We start from the raw sequence: 11,724 nt of genomic DNA on the forward strand, positions 1-11,724 counted from the left end.
CTGTGACTTGAGCATCCCAAACACATGCTCTATTATGATTCATGATTGTGCATGTGCCTCATTATGGAGTTCTTGTTCAGGTGTGTGTGCATTTCTGATGGGTGTCATCAGCCATGGCTCCAGTGCATATCCAGCATCCCCCACTAGGTGACCATGTGGGATGTCCCCACTGGCGAATGTCTGGTACAGCTGCATCAGATACCAGATGTGGGAATTGTGGTAGCTTCCAGGGCAGCCAGCATACACATTCATTATTATGCCCTGAGCATCGCACACGACCTGGCAGTTGATGAAGGGGAAGCCCTTGCAGTTGACGTAGACCCTACCCTGCTCACCTGGTTGTGCTTTAATGCGAATGTGCATGCAGTCTTTTGCACCCACTACCTCAGGGTATTCTGCTATTTGGTGGAAGAGACGTATATTGCTGGCCAACGTCTCACGGGTGATGGGGAAATATACGTGCTCACCGACATGTGCTGACATAGCATCCAGGATCTGGTGGAGTACCCTGGATGCTGATGCCTGTGAGATCCCCATCATATCCCCAGTTGGCCTTTGGAAGGTACCTGTAGCCAGTATTCTTAGGCCTACACATACCTTGGTATTCAATGGGATGGGTTCCCCTCTGTTAGTTCTGTGTGTCAGGCATGGCCAGCACAGCTCAACAATTTGCTGTATGAGGTCCCTGTCCACCCTATAGTGCTCCACTATCTCCAGCTCATGTAGCCCCTGGTAGGTTACCCTGGGTCTGTACACTCTTTTCTGTCTCCTCACTGGGGGTTGCTCAGCAGCATTCACATCCTTACCACCCTCAGCCTCTTGCACATGCTGGTTTCTGATAGCAAAAGCAACCCCTAACATTTTTTCTCTTGCTTTTGTTTTGTAAAATTTCCCCATCTGTATACACTGGTGTTGCAGAGTTTTGGGGAAAAACAAGAGGGAAAGGTGTTTGCATAGTTTATAGTGGTGTGCTGGGCTGGGCTGGTTTGCTGTCTGTGTAATTTGCTGATTCTGATACATTTCACCTGTCAGCTAAGCTAGTTCTCCTTGATTACTTTCATACTGCTGTTTTCCCTTCCCATTGCCTCCCTGTTTATATCCATGTGTGCGTGGTGCAAACGGAGTATTCAAATGTGCACACAGCTGCTTTTTCCTGGTTTAACTTCCTTTTTCTTCCTGTAAAATCTGGTGCGTGGCACATACACCCACTTACACTTTGTAAAAAGAGCTAGGCAGGTTTAGACACACCCCTAGCTTAGCTGTGCTAAGCTAGGAGCAATCCTGAGCCACAGGTCTCCAATCCACTTACAGTATGCCTGACACCCTCCCATGATGTCACCTATATCCTAATCTTGCACCAAGCTATTTATACTCTTACACTCTTGGGACCTGCCTCACACCCTGGGAAAATCTGGAATTCACTAACCTTTCCCTCATTTGCATAGGATTGCCTGCTAATGCATAGTTACATGTCCCACACTGAGCCTCCCCCCTTAGCAACCATTACTCACTGGCCAGGTTGTCTTTTGCCTGCTATTGACTTGCATGGCAGAATACTGATTTTAGTTAGAATGCTTATTTTAAGTTTATTTTATTATTTTCCCCCTGATCCTGTTTGCGCGTTGCTGCCCTAGGCTTAAACAGGCGAGATCGGTGAAAAAAAAATTAAAAGTTGTTTAATTTTTTTTTAAACAGTTTACAATGTCAATGGCCTTTTACTTGGCCATTGGCATGCTTCCTCAAAGATATGTAGCCTTTATTTGGAGCTGTCATAGCTCCGTTTTGTACATGGCAGAAATGTACTCGGTTACTAACCGAGCACATTTCTGCACACTGCACTCATCCTTCACGGACAGCTGCCAGCTTCCTGGATTGCATATTACCCTCATTTGCATGGTTTTCATCTGTAAATGAGGGTAATTTGCATACAGGAGCTCAGTCCATGCAGGATTAGTCTAAGTGCTCACGTGCACGTCCCGGGAGCTCGTTCCTGGATCGCATGTTGGCCATATTGCCGAAAATAGCTCTTAGACTAATCCTGCACGTTCTACAGGGCTTTGTAAACCCGGGGGATATTGTTATAATAAAAAGAAATAAAATGTAGAGAACGCTAGTGCAATACAACAGGATGAAATGAATGACTTAGCAGAATAATTGTTTTCAGGGGAATGGATAAAGAATAGTTACAAAGCAGAGAAAGAAGTGATAGGGGGGCATGAAGCATTATTAAAGGGACGACTGTTCATTACACAGTGACCCCATCAAGCAGAATTGGAACTGAAACATGTCTTGCACCTTTTTTTCCTGTGGAATGAATGGTAAGTAATACTTACAAGGACATTTTACTCTGCTCAAACAGTGCTTCCTCTTTTACACTGAGTGAACTTGGACCTGCATCTTGTTTACTTTTTATAGTGGAACAGGTAGAATTTAGTGAGATAAGCTTTTGTTACCATTTACATTTCTAATACATTCATCTTCTCTAACAGCAATCTTATTTTAATAAACGCAGTGCACATTTTTTTCCTTGGGTACTTTACTGCCTGTTGTGGGGAACCAGTTTTACATCATGCACTGCTCCATGTTGCATCCTGTGACTTACAGACATTTTGTTTTACAAATACTCTATACAGTAATAAATAGTCTATGCAGTTAAGGTAGCCTTTGGGTAGTGCAGTTGTTCATAAACATCTGATTGCTGACATCAGTACTCTGTATCTGCTGCCAAGGATACAGACAATCCATGTGAGTGGGAAAGGAGCACATGATACTGTTCCTTTGCATCTGTGTACTTCTACACCTCAGTGTCCTGAATGGGGCCATTAAGTGCACACATGCATTCCAGTTGGATACCTCTGCTGATTGGTGCCTCACTTTGCTTCCCTCCCATCTTTATCATTAGCCATGCCATCCCATGGCTTATCCTCACATACTTTTTCTACCATCCAATAAAAACATCAAAAAGCAACATTATAAATCATTTAATGAGTGTACCACATCTTTACCATATGTTCTAACAAACAAATACAGCTACAAAGAAAAAAAAAAACAGTAAATATGTTTAAATATCTACAATGTAAAGCACACAATACTGTATCTATATAAAACCTGCATGTACCAAATAAAAGTAATAAAAAAATAAGTCCACTAGCCTATAACCTACTAAACTCATCACCATGGTTCCAACTACTATCGGACAATATAAGACTATCCAAACAAAAAAATCATGAAAATAATACATTTATTCTTATCACAGTTATGGTCACAGTTTTGCTACCACAATCCATTACAAAACCAGCTACTCAAATTTACTTCTTCATCAACACATACTACAAACATAAAAACTACATCACTGTATCCCCACAACTAATCCAAAATCATAGTATTGCGTTATTAACTATAACATGTATATTCCCCAGCAAACTACCGTCTAAAATGGACTGAGGCTGTTTGAAAAAAAAAATTAAATGGTAACTTTTACAACATCATGGGTTAGATAGACCTTAATTGCATTAACTCACCCTGAAACCGATAGAGTACTTCCCTTAGCTTGTATGAATCAGGTTGATGAATTACTACAGATGTCGTCATATCATTTAAATTCTGCTGCTTGCATATTCAGTTGAGCCATTTCCTGCTGAAAGAGAAAAAAAAATAAGAGAATGAGGATACATTTCTGAGCAGTCCTAGCTGTATCACGCTTTTAAAACAATATTTCTATCACATGGAAAATAAATAAATGTCACAGTACTGATTGCAGAGTAGTTGTGATCCAAGTATGGTACACCAGGTAAATGGGGCCAGGGCACACCAGTTTCCTAAGGAGTACAGAGCTGTTAAAACAATAATAATAATAATAATAATAATAATAATAATAATAATAATAATAATAATAAAATAAATTTTTTATTTACCAGTATATTAATACTCCAGATCCTCATTCTTGTCGTTTGATTGCATTGCAGTACCAGGCCATTGTAGGTATTCCAGGAAATCACAGAAATCCTCCTGGAAACCAGGAAACGTCATGAGCATTAAGTGTTTGGCAATGCAACTTTAATTTTGTGAAATTATTCGTCGGATCATAGGCAATACTAGGTAAGTAATCACAGGGTCCATAAGATATGTAGCCATATGTATCTTTAAGAAGAAACACTTAAGTTATTGCCACCCTTTTCAAGCACATAATAGTGCTAACTTCACAGATTGAGCAAACCAGAAATTATAACCATGGTATAAATTTTTGTCTTCTCATCTAGCCATTAAGGCTAGCTTTCAATGAAGACAAAGTAATATTTTGTGTGACCTCTGTTGGTAATTTACTACATAGGCTGGGAATATACTGAGTTAGGAACCTATCCCACCAGAGAAGCTGGTTAATTTGTTGGTGTAGATTTAGGTCCCAGGTGTAGATGTTTGTAGAGCCACTGGTTTTGCAGAGAAGTAGGAGATCGAACAGGACTGGGTCTTTCATGTCTCAGAAGCCAAGATGCAAGTTAGCTCACAGCAACTGGTAAGCTGAGTACAAGGAGAGTCATGCTAATTTGTCAGAATAGTTGAAGGATTTAAGCCATTTAATTTTCTTGGTTAGACATGTTTGGGGCTTTCTTGATGAGCAATATACTTGGATTTGTACATACCAAAGAGGGCAATGTTATGATTGGCTAGATATGAGGAAGAGTCCAGCGCTAAGGTGATTACTATCTTGAAGATATTCCCTTGGAAATTAACTGGGCAAAATAGAAGGATTTCCTGAGGATGGTGGAAATGTGATAATGACCCAGAGACTCCCCAGACTCTGGAATAGACTGCCCATACATGTCAAGCAGAGCGCCTCTTTGGCCCTCTTCAAAAGGAACCTTGACGATTGGATGGGAGAAAGGAAATTCACCCCGGGGATCACATCAGTCGCCCTGCTAGACAGGGGTCCAGGGAAGTAAATAGTGTGGGAAGAAATAGCCAGGGAATTGTTATGGCTAGGCTTGTATAGGCCCTAGGGCCGATAGCCTAGTACCAACCTATGAACCTATGAACCTATCATATAGCATTATTTGTCGATGTTCTTCTTAATGATAATGTAGAACCTAATCAAGGAACAAATGTAAATAGCCGCACCAATTTAGTTCAACAACTGAAATGTAGATATTAATGCCAGAAATGTGTACAAAAATATACCTGATCTACAAAGTTGGACAGAATGATATAGACCAGATATATTGTCTATAACTGAAATCTAACTTAAATCAAAAACATGTTTAAAAAATATTGCCACCAGGCTAAAACATTGGTATAGACAAACTGTCCAAAAGCTGGGGGGGGCACATCTCATTTAATCTAACCATCTCCAACTAATAAACTCTCTAGTACTCATCCCAGCTCTTTGATAAGTCAGGAATAATAATTACTAAACTTAAAATGCAAACAAAACTGTACATATAATGGTAGTATAGCTTCAGCATAGATGTGTCTTGGCATGACGTATTCCTTCCTTATTTCTGTGGATCAGAGATTATTGAAGCACATTATATTGCACGAGTGTTTTCCATCTCACTTTGCAGCACTATAATCCATCAGCGACATTTTAGTCTAGGGTTTATACATACCTTTGACTCCACAGGTATAGAAAGGCCACACATCCTCAGTTTCCATCTGTGGGCCATACATACTCAGTAATAGAAGCATAGTTAGGGCAGGGTGAGAGGGGCAACTGCCCCATGTGCAAAGTGGTGGGTGGATGTAATCATCCAGTCCTGATCTCTAATGTGACACTGGCTTCAAAAAGCTGTTATTGCATTTGCTGTCAAATCTGAGTGCTGTAGTACTCCATGTGTAATCTAAACTGTATCAGCTGCTTGCTACATTGCAGCAATCAGTTTGCTACAGTTTAAAAGTATAAAAAACTCTCTCTTTTATTTTACTAAAACCTTATTGTTCTAGTGCAAAGGCAGGGTATAAACTGTAAGTTGCTACATTTGTAGCAAGCAGTTTACTACAGTTTATAAGAAGAAGCAATGTAACATTCTATCCAAGCATGGTATAAACTGTAGCAAGCAGTTTGCTACAGCTTAAAAAAAAGAAAAAATATTATTATTATTTTTTAATACAACAGAGGAATGTTGGGGGCAGGACATGGAAACTGGACCTGAATGGCTGGGGAGGGTGTTATGCATCTGGCCACCTGTTTGGTGTGCTAGTGGAAGGAATTTTTGTTGTTTTGTTTCTTTTTTTTTTTTTTTTTTTGCTCTTCACTTGAAGGATAATGCACTGGTTCTTGATACCATCACAGGATCCTGGTTGAGCTAGCTATGCTTCTGTTCACTAAGCTTTTAAAATATCCCTGTTCACTCTAACTTTTTCACGAAATGCTTGATTATCAAAGTTATAATGGATTATTCTTTGTCTGTATCTTTGTTTTCTTAGCCATTGAGCAAGCCGCTCATACTGAGAAATAGCTAGACTTGCAGGAACAGCAAATATCTTCAGCAAATGCAAATAGATAGAAAAGGCATGATTTCACCTTTTATAACACAATCTGAGGATGGAGCAGAAATGTGTCAGAAGATGTCTATGAATCACAAAAAAATCAGGGAGAAGAACTTCTACATAATTTCTTATTTTAACATCATTACTCTTTCATTTGTGTAAGTTAAATCGAAGCTACAGTGCATTAGCAGAACTGGAGGATTTATGTCAAAAGACCATGTGATCAAATCCAAGAAAGATTGAATCTTGGAATGTTGAACTGGCTTCTCCTCTGGAAGCCAGCATCACAAAAAGCAATGTTTCCTCCTGCACCACCTGCCTGTTATATATACCAACTCCAAGATCACTCCACGTTGGGGAAAGGGTAAATACCCAATCCCAAAATATACTGGTTTAGGACATAGACCCCAACTGGCCTGCATGAGTGGTGCTAAGGCTGCACTCAGGCATAGACAGTGCAGATTGCCATTTTGTGTACGTGTAATGGCTATAAATACCACCCATAGTCTCACATACCTGTTAACACACCTACCTATACTAATCTAACTCTAAGTGAATTTGTTTACATATTCTTAAAGTATTTCAACAACTAAATATTGTATAAGCCCGTTACTTCTCTAATCATAGACCTAATCAGCTTCATGAAGATCTACTATCACTAAGAGAAACTGTTGCATATAAATGACAATTATTAATCAGAAATACTAGTTATGACAGTTTTCTTCCTCTTTTTCCATACATATGTATAACATTGCATGTGATACTTCTTGCAATTACAAATTCCTGAAAGTACTTGTTACTAATAATAGTAGAAACATTTAACAAACATCTCATTCTCATTATGTATGTTGTTATCATGACCTTTTCTCTTACCATATTGTACTTGTCATGTCTCACTTGTGAAACTTTTCTCCTCATCTTCGACTGAAAAGGGGATATCAGCTCAGCATTGTACCAGTCAACAAAGGGAAACAGATACAGAATAAGCTGAACTTACATTATGGCTCCTCATCTACATTCTTTTCTTCAACACAGAAGTACATAGAAGCATTAAATCTAAAGGTAATTTATAGATTATTTGTCTCATCTAGTAAGCCAGTTTTCCTATTTGTTGGGCATGATGCAGATCTGACTTAACTGGTAGTTTTTTTGCCCTCCTCTTGGCAATATTAGATTTACACATATGTTTGGTGCCCTTGAATTTTGTTTCTAGCTTTGACTACATTATTGTTGATAAGCCATTTCTGCCATGTTGCACTCTTTATGTCACGTAATAATTTTTTGTACTGATATATACTCCTCACCTTCCCCAGCCTTACACTCCATCTCTTCCTTCATCCTTCAAAGCCCTTTTCTCTTCTGCACAGCTTAAACTCTCTACCCCTCTGCTTCTCATTCCTTTACTTTTGAGTATCTCTTTCAATATATTTACATTTTTACTAACTCCCTGCCTTGCTTCTTAACAGTCTATAGCTAAGCCTCTTTGATCTTGCCTACCCAGCATTTCCCCAAACTGTTGCCTTGGCAACTGCTTATTCATCATGGTACATTATATCTGAATGCTGAAAGCTGCACTGACTGCCTGTATACTCTGTATGATTGCCTTTCCATGCTTTCATCCACCATGTAGATTTGCAAACCTTTTTGATTTTGTTCAATGAAATAATAGGTAAGTATTAGACAGTCAGTCTGCAAACCATTACAGGCCTAGCCAAAATTCCCTATTTAAAAGCTCCTTCTAGCCTCAAGAAGTGCAAGACAGGTACATTGGGGAGAATTTGAGGCTGCCCATCCAATTATCTAGGCTTACCTTAAAGGTGACAAGAGTGCTACTCTGCTTGACATGTAGTGGGATTTTGATACAGCTTGATTTAGTGTGAGGATGCATCCCAGTCCAAAAGACTTACCATGTTATTAGCATTGCCTTTTTTCCTATAGCTTTTTTTTTCTCTCACTATGAACCCTTACATGCTATAGTATGCTCATTCATTGCTCATGGTTAAGAATCCTCATAAATTCAGCCATCACCGTCTTTTCAATGTTTTGACCCTAACCCTGGCTATTTATTTTTATTTATTTATCTTTGTTTGCCTTTGTTTACCAGGAAAGACCAAGTGGAATAAAACCCTTTTTCAGCAGAGGCCTGATGAGAAAAACTCCATACAGTTGAACTAAATGTTGCTAGAATACAAAATCTGCAATTCTACAAATTTTAAAGTATAGATTTTTGCAAGAAATATTTTAAAACAAAAAATCACACTGAAATATTTTTATAGAAGTTAAGGTATAGTCTACACAGTATTTGAGAATGCAAATATAAGGACAAGAAATCCTATATGCAGAGTCTAGGATATGCATTAACAGGTTTACATTAGGTATAGATTTGGCCTTGTTGTACATTCTAAAACAATGAGTGAGAAGGTCACTGAAAAACCAATCAGTAAAAACAAAATGAAAACTCCAGCAAAGCTAGAACTTCCCATAAGTAACCTTCTAAACCTCTTGTATCAGAAGCACATAGGATATATACAAGTGATCCTTATGAACATCAGGTGTTTCAGCAATTCTAAGTGCCCATAACTTATTTCATCGTTTTAATAGATAATTTCAGGTAAATAAAGCCAAACCCCACTAGCTGTGGATATACATATTTCAGCCATGTTATGACCTCATCAACACAGCACAAACAGAGTATTTAACTAAGCAATAGAAATACAGGGCTGTTATACCCAGCTGATGTCCATTATCATTACAGTCACTGCAAAAAATATCCCAAACTAAAACAAGGAGTGAGAAGGTCACTGAAAAACCAAGCAGTAAAAACAAAATGAAAACTCCAGCAAAGCTAGAACTTCCAATAAGTGACCTCCCAAACCTCTTGTATCAGAGGAACATGGGATATATGCAAAAGATATACATATTTCAACCTTATGATGATCCCATAAACAGAGCACAAAGAGTATTTGACTAAGCATTAGAAACACAGGGCTTTTATGCTCAGCTGATGTCCATTATCATTACAGTCACTGCAAAAATATCCCAAACAACAAACTAAAACAAGGAGTGAGAAGGTCACTGAAAAACCAATCAGTAAAAACAAAATGAAAACTCCAGCAAAGCTAGAACTTCCAATAAGTGACCTCTCAAACCTCTTGTATCAGAGGCGCATGGGATATATGCAAATGAACTTGATGAACATCAGGTGTTTCAGCTAATTGGTAATTCTGAATGCCCATGACTTGTTTCATCATTTTAATGGACAATTTCAGGCCAATAAAGCCAAACCCCACTAGCTGTGGATATGCATATTTTAGCCTTGTTATGACCTCATCGGCACAGCACAAGCAGAGTGTTTGGCTTTATTGGTCTGAAATTGTCCATTAGAACAACGAAACAAGTCATGGTCATTCAGAATTGCCAATTAGCTGAAACACCTGATGTTCATAAGGATCATTTGCATATATCCAATGTGCCTCTGATACAAGAGGTTTGGGAGGTCACTTATTGGAAGTTCTAGCTTTGCTGGAGTTTTCATTTTGTTTTTACTGATTGGTTTTATAGTGACCTTCTCGCTCATTGTTTTAGTTTGTTGTTTGGGATATTTTTTTGCAGTGACACTAATGATAATGGACAATAGCTGCATATAACAGCCCTGTGTTTCTAATGCTTTGTTACTTGTGCTATGCTCATAAAAAGGCTGAAATGTGCATATTCACAGCTAGTGTAGTTTGGTTTTATTTGCCTGAACTTGTCCATTTAAATACCAAAACAAATCATAGGCATTCAGAATTGCTAATTAGCTGAAATGCTTTATGTTTATAGGAATCATTTGTATATATCCCATGTGCCTCTGATGCAAGAAGTTTGAGAGGGCACTTATTGGAAGTTCTAGCTTTGCTGAAGTTTTCATTTGGCCTTGTTTGACAGTCGAAGCTGATTCACACAGATGCATGTTAAGATATATTTTAAGAAAGGTCCTGCGAAGCTGAAAATATTTTGAATAGTCTAGAAAGAGGTAGGTGTAGAAGTGCATGGAAATCTGTTTTTAGAAAGTTCAGAGTACTGTTTGTTGGAAAGAAAACATTGTAATGGCAGTATCCTTAGGTGGGAAGTAGTCTTCTAGAAAAATGAGGTAAAACAGTGGAGTGGAGTGAGTATTATTTATACAAGAGAGATGAGTTTAAGTGGAAGTGGAGAATGAGGGGATAACCAAAATGGTGGTGTCAGAAAGGGTAGGTTCGCTGGTGGTGAGGGACATGTATGTTAGTAGAGTTTGTGGTATATACTGTAAGGAGAACAGTAGGTTTTTTTTTTTTGGCATTGGAGAGGATTTAGAAAATGAGAAGTGAAGTGGTGTGTAAGACTGCAGATGGATGGCAGGGGATTTTTAGTAGAGTGAGTGTGTGAAAAGCCTGGATCGGGGGTGGCAGAAAGTGCAACACATTAAAATTGAATTGAATTGTTCATGATGTATTGTATTTCTTTAATTTTTTTTTTTCTGGTTGCTTTAGATTGCTGTTGCTTGAGTTCCAGTTAACTGAGAGTTTATTGTAGTAGGAAAGAAGAGGAGAGAATTATTGCTGCCAATTTGACAGGCAGCTGAGAAACCATGTAAAGAATGAGGTACATAGTCCCAGGGAGGAAAGCTCACAGAGAAGTTTTTGATGTGTTACTGTATTGAATACTTTAGACAAATTGAAGAAGAGTATTGTAACTAAGCTGCCATTGTTTCTGTGATGGTTAACTGTACTGACAAAGTTGAGGAGGGCAGTTGTGGTACTGTGGCTTGTTTTGTATGTTAGTGAGTGGTTGTGATTGTTAAGGTATCGCAGGAATTCCGGGTGTACAAATTTTTCACGAATTTTAGATAGTGATGATGGCAATTGGCCTGTGGTTAGTTAGGTCAGTAGAGATGTCATCTGTGTAGACAGATATGAGGAAAGATTTTTTTCCAGATTTCTGGCACATTGTTTTCAGTTAGAGATCTGTTGATAAGGGATGGAGACAGGATAAGCTATGGCCACAGCTGTGATTTTCAGGTATTCAGAAGGAATACTGTTGGCAGCCATTGTTGTTGGTTGAAGGTTTAGTAGGTGTTTTGTTAACCATGTGTGGACTGGCTTGATGTTAAATTGTACTGTATTATTATTATTATTATTATTATTATTATTATTATGTTGAGCTATTTGGATGTTGAGGATTTAGAGTTTCTGTTTGGTGAGAGATAAAATAGAATTTATA

The sequence above is a fragment of the Protopterus annectens genome, chromosome 6.part0, assembly GCF_019279795.1.
Source record: "Protopterus annectens isolate FY-2018-M chromosome 6.part0, PAN1.0, whole genome shotgun sequence".
Taxonomy (NCBI): domain Eukaryota; kingdom Metazoa; phylum Chordata; order Ceratodontiformes; family Protopteridae; genus Protopterus; species Protopterus annectens.